Source organism: Alligator sinensis, unplaced genomic scaffold (assembly GCF_000455745.1).
Source record: "Alligator sinensis unplaced genomic scaffold, ASM45574v1 scaffold301_2, whole genome shotgun sequence".
In the NCBI taxonomy this organism is placed as follows: domain Eukaryota; kingdom Metazoa; phylum Chordata; order Crocodylia; family Alligatoridae; genus Alligator; species Alligator sinensis.
The window spans coordinates 2,861,110-2,872,296 of NW_005841874.1; the positions used below are offsets into that span (position 1 = coordinate 2,861,110).

The 11,187-nt window shown below is 51.6% G+C and overlaps 1 long non-coding RNA gene across 1 annotated transcript in view; it reads right to left on the reverse strand.

Annotated features, from left to right (window-relative positions):
* Positions 1 to 11,187, reverse strand: part of LOC106723520 — a 145,865-nt gene that overhangs the window by 26,698 nt on the left and 107,980 nt on the right. Inside the window, exon 2 of the long non-coding RNA XR_003092450.1 lies at positions 6,569 to 6,857. This is a non-coding gene — a long non-coding RNA (uncharacterized LOC106723520). The remainder of the gene's footprint in view (positions 1 to 6,568; positions 6,858 to 11,187) is intronic.

The following is an 11,187-nucleotide window of genomic DNA, read 5'->3' on the forward strand; positions in this document are numbered from 1 at the left end:
CTTTTCTTGCCTTGGTAATTTAAAACGGTTTAACCGGGGCTTTGCTCCAGTCTGTCCTGCCGGCAGCCAGCAGTGGCATCCCGCATCCAGGCGGGCCCGGGCAGCCCCGCTTCAACCACCCCCGTCTCCCTTCGGATCCCCCTTGCAGGGCTCTTGCGGCCCCTCGACGGCGCGGAGCGCACAGCAGGCTCCGCTCCAGCCCACTTCTTTCTAACGGAGCAGGACACACGGAGCGCACGTGCGGCCGAGGGAGGGGTGGGGGTGTGGGGGGGCAGTGGCGATGGCCCCTTGCAGGGCTCTTGCGGCCCCTCGACGGCGCGGAGCGCACAGCAGGCTCCGCTCCAGCCCACTTCTTTCTAACGGAGCAGGACACACGGAGCGCACGTGCGGCCGAGGGAGGGGTGGGGGTGTGGGGGGGCAGTGGCGATGGGCGACCCCCGGTGCCAGGCCGCGCGGGGGCCGGGCGACGCCTCCACCCGGGCGCCCCCCACTCCCAGGGCCCCTGCCGCCGGGCTGGCCCTGCAGACGGGAGGGGGCCGCGGAGCTCGGCGAGCCTGGGGCCGCAGGGACCTCGCGTTCAACGCGGAGCACAAGACCCTGCCACCGAGCATGGGTCCTCCCCCCAGTATATCTCATGCCCCGGCTTTCCGCTCCCGCCGGGCCCTGGGAAAACAACCCAAAGCAGCTCCGCAGCCTCGAGAAAATTCAACCTTTTAGCGCAACCTCAGTGGCACTAAAACACCTGTCAGAGTCAGGAGCCGTCCGACACCTCCCGGCCAGCCCCCTGCTCTCTACCCGAGTTATAGCCCCGGCCCTCGCCCCTCCGAGGGCCCTTGCAACCGGGGCTGGGGCTTCCCCGAGCGAAGCGATCCTCCGCCTGGGTCCAGGGGGGCGCAGGCCTCGAGCCCCTTCCGCAGAGGCCCTTTTGGCAGTCTATTTAAAGGGATCTTTCCTTCCGAGTTTTATAAGAACAAATGAGTTTTCTTTTCCCATTGTAGCTGAATGAACTCATGTATATTAAACACAAAACCCTCTCCTGAAGGACGTTAACTGCTTCACTTAAACCCACAAAAGCACGAAAATTCAGAATTAAAGGTTTCCAATTCCCTGAATAGGTCCCCTCCGCTCTCCCGCTATTGCAGGGCCCGGAGGATGGGCAAATGCTCTGGGGGAAAGAAAAAAAAAAGTCTTAACTGCTACCCGCGGACGCCTTAAATAGAAGGCTATTGTCTTTCGCTTAAATTTGGGCTTAAACTTTATTTTAGTTTCCCCTTTTCATTTTACTGTGTTAAGGGAATGCTATTAAAAAAAAAAAGAAAAGAAAAGAAAGAAAGAAATTTCCCTCCTTGGGATCGTGCGGTGTCATCCAAATCAACCCGGGGCCTCTCCGGACCCGATGCAGGTTTGATGGAATTATCGTGAATTATTCTGGCTCTTCCATTGAAATCATAATGACTCCCAGAGAAGCTCTTAGGATTTCAATGGCAATGCATGAGCACAGCCTGAGGTACTTCAAGGTTGCCTGTCTGCTCAGTGCACCTCAACGCACTCTGGGAGCCCGAGGCATGGTTTGAAAAGTATATTTAAAAAAAAAAAAAAATCCCTTCCAATGATTCACAGATCACTGACACGATCATCCATAATGGAGCCAAGACGGTGACTTTTATCTCGCTGTGTTCTTCATAGTCCTTAATTTGGAGATCATTGCCAGGACAGACAGTAATGACTCTTTCAGAACTGTTATGATCTGGAGTGACAATCTCTCCATCTAGCCCATGGTCTATTGACACCACGGGCTCATTGTGTCAAGTTAGACTTGTGCTTGCAGAATCCGGATGGTGATGGATTTTAATTCAAATTATAGACTAGCTGTCTATAACGCGAATTCATATTTAGGGAGGGTGTCATCGGGACAGAGAGACCAGGCTCTGAATATCAACAACCGCCACATCTCCCATGCACCGAGCGCCTTTCCATCCACAGACCTGGAAGGGGCTGAGAAATGATTAACGGAGCCCGAGAAAAACGGGAGGCAAGACCGACACGGGGACAGGCTGGAGCAGGGCCCCGAGCTGCTCTAACCCCTAGTCCTTCCACCTTAGAGCCCATCACTGCGGGGCCTGTCCACTTCCAGCGCCGTCCCTTTGAAGTCCAGCGAGACTGTCCCGACATGAATGGGCAGCGAAAGGGCAGGCTGCTCTGTCCCATCTGGAGGGACAAATACCGTCCCATTGATACCGGACACATGGCCCTCTCCCGACACGGACGGGAGCTCTGTGCACAGGTTGCCTCCACACAGGCCCCACAAATAGCATCGATTTGCCCTAGCAATGGAGCCAAGGATGCTGATCACCAGGATGGCACTGGGCTTGCTCTCCTGGGACTCCAGGAGACAGGCCCTAAGGAAAAGTAGGGAAACCAGCCTGGGAAAGTGGCAGTTCGGACTGCTTTGGGGTTTTCTTTTTAAATCTCGCTCTCCGCTGTTCGTGGGTGTGTTTGGGGAAATGTTGGAAAACGGGCTCCCTCCTTCCCCCGAGCCAAAAGAAATTCTTGACACTACAGCATCAGGTGGGGGACTAACAATAGCAATTTATATTTATAGTCCTGTAATTGTCAACGCGTCTTCCAGATGTAGGGCCAGATCCTAAAGCAACAGACCTACTCTGGTGAGCAAGGCTTTGCAGAATCGGGCCCTTCAAGTGAGCTAAGGCTTAGGGACTGGGAAATAAGTCCACACGAAACTGGGTTAAAGAAATCACCGCCGAGTTGCGACTTTAGAAGCCAAGTTTTATTCCTGGGAGGGTGAAGGGGGTTTATGGCCGAGCTATAAAGCCCCTTACAATAGCTGTTTATAAGAGGAACACTAACAGCACCTCTAATTGAACCGGGTTAATCATTCACTTTGCAGTGAGAGCCACTAACATCTTTGTAAACTGCCTCCTGACGTTCAACACCTCTCGGATTTTTTATTTTTTTCCCCATTTCCTGCCGTAATGGTAACTGTCATATAATATCTCTGTTTATAGCGAGCTCGATGGATTTGTACAGAGCTGGATCTTTGGGTAGTTCATTTCCGTGATGTATCTCCCCAGCGCTAACTAGAGAAATAGCAACAAGGGGAATAAAAGGGAATTCCGTTGTGCTGCCATTCTGTACAGTGCTCATTCTAGTATTGATAGGAAAAGCAATATCTTTATTTTAGGCAGCTTCCTACAGAACTGCTTGATTAGGAACCTCCAGAGTGGAGCAAACTGAGAGGACGGAGAAAATATCCTCAGTGTAAGAAACAAGAGCATCTTGAATGCTCTCTTTAGATCATTTCTGAAGTGCAAAGTTTAGTGCGAGACTGCAATCCATGCGATTCACTAAATCTAAACACCTATGCATAATAACTCCCATCCAGGCTGCCAAGGGGAGATCTAAAATAACCCCAATTTAGTAAAAATAATTTGGCTTCCACTGGTGTTTCATCTCAAACGCCATACACATAAACTGTATCAGCTTGCACATATAGACCTGAGCTAGATTGAGTTATGCAGAGCCCTAGATAATAAATCGAGAACGGAGCTAAAAGTTGGTAAGAGATGTAGTCGGTTAGTCTTTTTTTTTATGCTACTGCAGATTTTTAAGCTGACCTACGAAAAGGAAAAGATCTCAAATGATTCAGTTAAAACACCACTTCTTCCTCCTCACCACATACAGCAATGGTTTTAAGGGATATGTCCTTCTCAGATTGTAAAATAGAATTCAGGAGAATATTTCCTTCAGTAAAACCCAAATCTAAGATGCTAATTAAAAATACCACCTGTCTATACGGGGCTCCTTTAAAACATCCTGGGATAAAAAAGGAAATAAATGCACGTGCATGCTAAAGCCTTGAATGTTATGATAGATTTAAGAACACAAAGCATGTGGGATAGGGGGGAAAAACCCGTAATTATTATTCTTTTGTTTAAAAATTCTACCAAATTTATTTGTCTTTTAATGCAGACCTGGCACCCCAATAATATAGAATAGAAAATGACTGCGAGCGGCGTCCCACGTGTGCTGCTAACACGGGTGTGAGCGAAAGCTCTGTGCAAGAGATGGAAAGAAACGCCAGCACCCGTGTTTACAAACACTGAGGGTGACAGGTTCATTTTCTTTCTTTTTATTTCTCTTTCTTTGGGTTTGGGGATGGGAACAATTAACACGGGGAGGAGAACGATTTCTTCCCCGGACTTCTGCTGCGGGTTATTTGCTCACCTTGTGATTTTCCGATTCATCTTTTTTTTTTTTTTTTTTTTTAAATAAATAAAAAACCCAAACTTTTTTTTTTTTTTTTTTTTTGGAGAAAGTTCTTTAGCCTCGACTTAAATCCCTTTCACATCCTCACATTCTAATTGCCGGTGTATTTTATCTTGAAAGGCTGCTAAACTTTTTTGGAAAGGAGAGAAAAGCCCCGCAAACTCAAAGCCCGAGGTTCTTGCTGGTCTCAGGACCGGCGCTGCGCAGCTCCCACTGTGTCCAACAGGGGGCGCTGGGCCAGCCCGCGCTGCGCTCCGCACATCTGAGCCCCGGAAGAAGGGGGGACAGCTTGGAAGCTTAGCAGGGTCGAGTACAGATCTTTAGTCTTCATGGATAAAAAGAGATTAAAGGCTAAATTCTTTTTTGTATCAATTTTAACCAACTACGAAAATGTAGAGCTTTTATCCTTTGATGTTTCCCAGAAAGAAACTGTTATATCAGTTGTGAAATTACAGCGTTTCAGAGCCAACAAACCCAGCCATGGAGTGGTAAAATAATTTAATTAAAAATAATAATAATATGAAGACCTGATCTTCCTTAGAGGCACTTAAAAGCTGACACATGTGCGCGTGTCCCCCCCCCCTTCCCTTCTCTCCTTTTAAAAAATGTTTTTCTGATTGCCATTACATCTGAATAATTTAAAAAAAAAAAAACTTTAGATTGCGACTAGATTTCAGGATCTGTAAGGGTGGTGGGGTGGGGGGATTTTTTTTTTGGCCTTGCCTTTATATAACTGGTGTATTTCATACAAGCCTGCTCTAAAGAGGCACGGTACCGTGACAAAAGCGAATCATTAAAAAATAATAAATCAAATGTTGGTCTATATCCATTTATGGTACGAAGCCTAAATAAAATTGTAACTGGCTCCCCACTTTCCCCCCACTACAAAAACTCTTCACCTGTATTTAAATAGCGCGTCTTTAATTACAGCAGTTGGGGATGTATGAGGCTGAAATGAAATTAGCAGTCATTACCAGTCCTTTAACTCTGTGGTGCTTTTGATCAGCACTAAATTAGCTTTCCAGTCCTAACAAAGGCTCTATAGCAAGCAGTGGGCTGTAAATAAGACAGCTCGACCTGCCCTCAACACCTTTTCCCTTGTCAATCACAGCTGTATCATTCAGCCCAAGATTAACCTTTATCTACCAAATTCTTAAAAAAAAAAAAAGAAAAAGAAAGAAAGAAAAAAAAACCCACCTCAACTTTGCTAACAGTAACTAAAAGGAGCCTCCCGTTAAATGCTATTATAATTAGCCCAAATGTCAAAATCAGCCATTTCCAAATCAGTGTTAAGTGTGTTAGGAAGCAGATTCAGGTAGTTACACTGATTCCTCCCTAACTTTCTCCGCATGGAGATCCGCGGTCCCTTCCCACAAACAGTTTAGAGTCGGTGCTTTGGAGGACGGGGTTTGTTTTATTTTATTTTATTTTATTTTTCTTTTCCTTGTGAAGGCGTTACCCGGCTGGAAAGAATCAGTTTGCTCTAGAAGAACTGCAAATCAGCAGAGAGGATGGGGGGGGCAACCCAGCTGCCGCCTTGTGTGAATACGGTAACGGCGAGTGCGCGGGTCCCCATTAGGGGGCGCGAGAGAGCAAGGCCAAGCCCGCGCGCTGGCAGCCGGCCAGCAGCTCCCGCCGCTTCCCCGCGCCCCGCGGCCCCCGCCGCTTCCCCGCGTCGCCCCTGCACGTCCCCAGGTAGCAGCCCCCGCCCGCACACCCCACCCCACCCCGCAGTACACGCACACGCACTCGCCCTCCCCACACAGCAGCTATTTCCCGGAAACCAAATCCCCGAGGCATCAATTGAAGCCTACACTGGTTCCTTCCAGGGACACGCGGGGTCTACAGGTTTGGGATCAAGTTCTAGCCCCGGGTCAAACCCCCGCAAGAGCATCCTTTGAACCGTCCAGCGGGTGGAAAGCCAGGATCGCAGCTCTTTGCTCAGAGCCGAATAGGTCCCCGAGACATTTACTCCACTTTTTGTTGGGGGGAGGAAAAAAAACCGCCTTTTTTTTTTCTTATTTTTTTTTGCCAGGCAAGTGTTTCTGCCCAGCGATTTCCCGCTGCAAGACGGGAATGCACAATCTGCACTTGAGCAAAGCCCAGAAAACGCACATGCCGTTTGCAAAGTTTAACGCTTTCCGCACGCATCCGACGGATAAGGCGTTGCTAAATGAGGGGGGAAGGGGAAGGTGGGGGATTTCTAGATGTTTTTTTAAAGGTCATGGGTGGGGTGAAGGGGGAAGACTGTGAATGTCAAAGTTGGGCTGCAGCTACTTACATGTCCATGCCAGCTCGGGGTGTTGTCCAGGAAAAGCGGTGTGATTGGCAGGATCCAGCGAAAGTCCGCCTGGGCTCCCGGGCTGCGCTCAGCCCCGCAGGGGTGATCACTTTGCACCGGACAGCGCCCGTCGGAGGAAGCTTGCTCGTCCCCTTCTCCTCTCCTCTCCTCTCTTCTCCTTCTCCATCCAGGACAGAGAATGAATCCATTTCGGTTTTTCTTCCCCCGGCTCTCCTTCCGATTGCCTACACATCCTCCAAGTCCTAGCCCTAGCTTTTAACTGCAGTCCCTGGAACAAGGGGGAAAAAAATCGTTTATGGCTTAAAAAATCCAAATGGCTGATTTGGTGTGTGTGTGTGTGTTATAAGAATGCACCCACAACAACAAAAAAGTCACTTCTCTGTTCCCCACCGTACAGCAGAAGAATAATAAAAAAGCTTTATATTTTTGCAGTGGGTATTCAAAGATAATTTGATGCCATTGTTTCTGCTACAGATGGTTCTTTTTAATACAATAACACTGCTCTTTGTGCATACTACACACAATAAAAATCGAAAGCGTTCTCCTGAATAACCATTTTGTTCTCGCTTGTATAAGGCCAACAAAAGCTGCCGTGAGGTAATGGGTTCTGTTTATTGAAGCCATAGAATAGAGGTTTGATAAAGATTTTTTCTTTCTTTTTTATATAGGAGAAGGGGGGAAAAGAAAGACCTTGCAAGGTCGAGCCGACCTCTTCATATTTTTTTTTATTATTATTAAAATATTTGTATCAATACATTTATTTCAGTTGCAGCTGCAGGTCCCCCCCCTTCCTCCCCCTTATCCCTCCCCCCACCCCCATTCCCAACCAGCCCAGACATGTGTTTCTTTGAATTTGGGGAGATCCACAGATGAAGCCCTGCCTAAAGAAATAACCCGGGAGTTGGCGAGAGATTGGGCAAACGGCGCGGAGGCGAAGGCGGGTCAGCTGGAGCGGGAGGACCAGGGCTGGTGTGTAGGATAGAGATGGGTGTGTGTGTGTGGGTGTGTGTTTTCCCAGCCTGCCACACACCACCACCCACACACACCCACAAACACACACACACACACACACACACACACACACACACACACACACACACACACACTGGTGCTCGCGGCCCTGGGATTAGCAGAGGCATTTTGCGGAGCCCGCTGCCACCTCGCCCCGCGCAGCCCCCGGCCCAGCTCCCGCAGAAGGACCGTCCCCGGGCTCCGTGCCGAAGCTGAGCCGTGTCCCGGGCGCCTTGGGCTCCGCTCCAGCCCCCCCCCCGAACAGCTAACTTCTACTGGGCGATGAATACATGAGCCCCGGGACCAGCCCCCGCTCGGGGGAAAGGCGCAGCACCCCCGCCCCCTTAGCACGGGTCAAGCCTCCTGCCTCGCCCCGTCACCTCGGGCTCGGGGCTGGGGGGGCGGCTCGGGGCGGCAGCAAGTGCGAGGGAGCCCCCGAGCCCGAGCAAGTGCTTAGACAATGGGGCTCTGCGGGAAAGTTGTTAGTCAGCGCCTGTGTTTGTCTACCTTTCTATGGGAATTAATGCCACCGCTCTCCGGGGCTCTGTAGCCCGGCCTGACAGTAATCCACCTCCGTGACTTCTGCCCTTTGTGTTTGCAGGAAACCGGGCTCACTTGTAGCATGACTGCAGCGCGGCGTAATTGCTTTCACCTCCCCCCTGTCCTTTAATTAGCTTCCTCAGCCCAAGAAAAGATGCCCAAATTAGGGAGGGGAGCTGCGCCTTCAAATTGGACTTTCCCTTTTTTATTTGGAGGGGAAACGACCCCCCCGCTGCCCTGGGACCTCTCTGCAGGCAAGGGCTGCCCTGGCAGGTGCTGCTCACGAGACCTCAGCACGGACCCCCCCGACTCTCCGCACGTGCTTGGTGCGGGTGCGGTTTGCTGCTCGCTTGCGTCTCCCCACCCCGGGGCAAGCATCCCAGCGCCCGCCCGGCCACGACAGCGGCGAGGAGGAGGCAGGCAGCGTCTCCCAGCGGGGCTGATCCGGGCACGTCTCCGCTGCGGGCGCAGGGATGCTCCGCCGGCGCTCAGCGCCCCGGGGTGCGGGCACCGCCTCGGCCTGGAGGGGGTCTAGGGTTTCATGCCCACACCAAGAGGTATTGGCAGGAGACGGCTCCTCCGGCGGGGGTCTGCATTGCGACGGGACGTGGGGCACCTGAAAACCCACAGCCATGTAGCACAACGCTGGTCCCCTCCAAGTACCTTGCCAAGCGCCCTCTCAAGTTTGCACTAACCTTTAAAAATACAGCCAAAATAGGGACGCAACCCAGCCGACCATGCCTAAGATTAAGGAAATCGTGCGAGTACTTCCCTGAATGGCAACATTCAGCGAGGAAGTTATCAGGGAAACGAGAGCTGATTACTCGGGCCAGCGAAGGAGGGGAGATGAATGGCAAATCTGGTCTTTTCCTACCTACAATGGTCCTTTTGGTTCACCGTGTGATCCGCCTAATAGACCGGTTTGCTTATCAAGGAAACACGGTTTCCACAGACAAAACCAGCCGGTGGCTCAAAAATCCCGAGATGCTGCGGACAAACCGCGATAGGAGTTAGCAGCAAAAATTAAAGCAGCTTCTCCGCAGAATTAGGACGGAGATCCCCGGGAACGCAGCGCATCCAGGGGGGCACAGACGCAAGCATCTCTTTAGCCCTAAAGCACAAAATTGGCTTAACCCTCATTTTGCTGATAACCAGGAATGAAACCATCAGTGAGTACAGGGGACAGGCTGCGGCAACTTTCTACCGCGGTATCAGCATCTAAGACTTGCCCGAGGACACCTGACCCACAGGTTGGATGGGACGCCAGTACAGCGGGTCTTCACCTGTATTTTCCTCCTATCCAACACCGGGATTTTCCCGGCCCGGGCAAATCGAGGCAGCTCGCACTATGTGCCCGCGCCAAGTGCGCGTGAAAATCTGACACGTGCCCGGGAAAGGAGAGACACAGCTGCCTCGTATTTGTGTTTGTATCGCCTTGCTTGAATAGCCGCGAAGAGTGAGTCGCTGATCAAGCGTCCTAAACGAGCCAGGAGAGTAAATGCTGTCTGTACTTGGCGGGGGTTAGCTGCAGGGAAACCAGCGCTCAGCGCGGGGCCCGCCGCACCCGGGCACCCGCACCCGCGGCGGAGCCCCGCTGTCCCCGTCCAACCCCGAGGCAGCTCCCAGGGATGATTTTCCCCGGAGGCATCAGAGTCGGAAAGTTCAGCGGGACAAATCCTGGTTTGCAACTGCGGAAACGTGGCCACTGAAAGGGTGTGCGCGTGTGCGGGGCTCCACACCAGCGGGTTTCCCCGGAGCTCGCCCCTGGGTTGAGTCCTGCCAGCTTGCCCGTGACACGGGGCCACCAGCCCGGCTGCCGGCAGACTCCGCACTGGGGCGGGGCAGGGGGCACAGCCCAATCCGTCCCTGCCCGAGGGGCTGCGCCTGGCACAGCCCCAGGGTTGAGATCTTCAGCTTCCCAGCAAATGTCCGCGACTGACTCCGGAGCATCCCAGGGAAGAGCTGAGCCCTCTTTAGGGACACGAGGCTGGTGTGGACAGCGGCAGGGGGCCGGGCCCGGCTCAGCCTGGGACCCAGGAGTCCGGGGGGCAGGAAGGGAAAATCCCAGACGCCCAACCGCAGGCAGTGATACATGTGCCGGCGATTAAAGGCTTTTTAATTACAGGCGCCCTGAGGAGCTGGGCAAAGAAAAGGCATTTCCGAAAGAGCTCAGGGCCAGATCCTGCCTCCTGGACGCCCCAGTGTGATCGGGATTCACGCCCGCAGCTCGCCGGCTCCTCCAGTGAATGCGGTTTACCTCCAGCCCTGCCCTGGGGGATCCCCGCCTGGGACAAGGAGGTCATTAGAGGCTCTAGGTATTTGTTTCCACCATGGCCGGGAGTTTTCAGAAGAAACTTCTCGTGCTTACATTTCTCTCCTTTGCAGAACATCGAAGAGGAAAAACCCTTTTAATTATACAGGCTACAACTTCCCCAGCTGCAGGGCAGAGCTGTTCCTGAGAAAGTAGCCAGACTTTTTCTCCCCCATGGATTGGGGGGGGGGGGGAATCTTCAAATTATTACTCCCATTTCTCCTGAATTCACCACCCCGCCTCCATTTGAATACACTATGATTTTTCAGCCTAAAAAAACCTGCTCAGTGTGTGTGTGTGTGTGTAGAGACACAATCTTCAAGAAGGTCACAAAAGCCTCCCACAGTCCTATAGTGGTTAAAGAATATTTGCGAAACCCTGAGAGCCCCTTTGTCCAACAATATGATGCTTTAAAACATTTCAAGAAATTAAAGGTAAAGCAGGTCCACAAAAGCAGCTTTTGTAGGGCTGCAGTAATAGCCCTGCCCTTCTCCGCCTGGGAATGTGTGTCACCATTTCAGAAGCATCTTCCCAAATCAAGGCAGAGTTTTGAAAGGGTTGTCCCCCCCCTTGATTGCTATGACATACCTGAGAAGCCTCGTTCCTTTATTACCACCACACATTCTTGGCTAGAAGAAAAATGCTTGCCACTAGTTGCTATGGTTAGCCAGGGTGTCAAACATAGCTCAAAGAAATGTAGCCCCTCGCTGCAGTGCAAGGTTTCCCCCAGGGAAAG